The sequence below is a fragment of the Orycteropus afer genome, unplaced genomic scaffold, assembly GCF_000298275.1.
Source record: "Orycteropus afer afer isolate SDZICR_OR568_19922 unplaced genomic scaffold, OryAfe1.0 scaffold00123, whole genome shotgun sequence".
NCBI classification, from domain to species: Eukaryota; Metazoa; Chordata; class Mammalia; order Tubulidentata; family Orycteropodidae; genus Orycteropus; species Orycteropus afer.
Window position 1 is genome coordinate 1,754,546 of NW_006921710.1, and position 1,485 is coordinate 1,756,030.

Genomic DNA, 1,485 nt, shown 5'->3' on the forward strand with positions numbered 1-1,485 from the left:
CTCTTTTAAATAAAAATTATAACTCTAGTATATATGCTGATTCTTCCTTTTCTGTTTCTTGGGGCTCTGTGTTTATGTCGTGGTCTGCCTATGTATGATGCTAACTGGTGGGCGGGAAGGATAAACACTGGAGAACTTCAAAAGAAACAGCCATGGGCTTAAATTAGTGGAAGAATGATACAAATTCTGAGTTTGGACATTGATGTTACTCATCTTAAAATTTAGTCCTAAAGTCTTTGGCATCTCACTACCATCTTGACAGTGATTTGGTAGAATTAAAAGATGCAGAAAGTCATTCATTCTGCAATCCCTAAATAATCTTTAAATGTTACATTTTTTAAGCCCTGGGCGATACTGCTGCACTAGGAAAGTAATGTGAACCTGGTTTATCTTTCCAGATATGACCACTTGTCCAACAGTAGTTTTCTTCAGCAGGATTGATAACGTAGGGAATTAATGTCCTATGTTTCTGTTGAGGTTTCCTTCAGAGTTATCTGGAGGTAACGTGTCACTTTTTCCCCCTACAAATTGTTAATCTGTCAGATTAAAATCCTAATGCCTGAAGATTTTTAAAATCTTACTCCCATCAGTTGATTTACATGGGCGAGCAGAAACTGAAAATTGACACCACCTTTCTGAACAGCAGTTGGCCAGAGTAGCCAGTTGGAAGGCTTTTGTGGAAATCCAAGAAAGAGATGGTACAGGCAGTGGGCATAAGGAGAAGTAGAGTTTGAGGTGGTTTTCCAGGAGTATTTATACTAGGCTTGGGTTAAAGAAACCTCCAGTCTTTCCAGAAGGAGCCCTTCAGAGGTCTGGGGTGACTTCCTCCTGATCATCTTAATCTTTTCTACTGTTCTGAAAGTTTTCACATCAGTGATATTTACATGAAACTAATTTTAAACAGGAAGAAGTCAGGAAGAACTGAATATATGGTTTATTCACGGTCCAACGTTAATTTCCAAGGAATTTTTCAGAAAGCCAAGTTTTGTTTTTTTTCTCAGAATAGAAACAGAACTCCAAAGCATCCCATATCACATAAAACACTTCACTTCCTGTTTTCTTAAAGGAGTCTTCCTGTCTGATTGCTTCTCATGCTCCAAAATCAATTAGTACACATACAAGCCTAAACCACTATGTCTCAAGTTTCAACCTTGACCACTGGCCAACCTCAAAGGCAGGTTCCAAGAGGCCCATTGACCAGATGTTTAAATTTGCTCAAGTCTTGAGCTCAAATATTAAAGTTGGTTTTTTAGCACCTATGAGGCACCCTGATGGCTTTCTCTTTTAATCTACACTATCCTTGAGCTGTCTCTCAGCACTGTATTGGAATGATTATTTTCTTGCCATACTTAACTTGTTCCAGACTTTTGAAATAGTAGCAATGCATTGATTTTTATCATGTTGATGTTATGTGCCCTCGAGTCGGACCCAACTCATAGCGACCCCTCCTTGGGTTTCCAAGGCAGTATCACTACAGAAGTAGAT

At 38.8% G+C, this 1,485-nt stretch overlaps 1 protein-coding gene across 1 annotated transcript in view; it reads left to right on the top strand.

Annotated features, from left to right (window-relative positions):
- Positions 1-1,485, top strand: part of MED27 (mediator complex subunit 27) — a 360,792-nt gene that overhangs the window by 322,172 nt on the left and 37,135 nt on the right. The gene's annotated exons all lie outside the window — the stretch shown is intronic.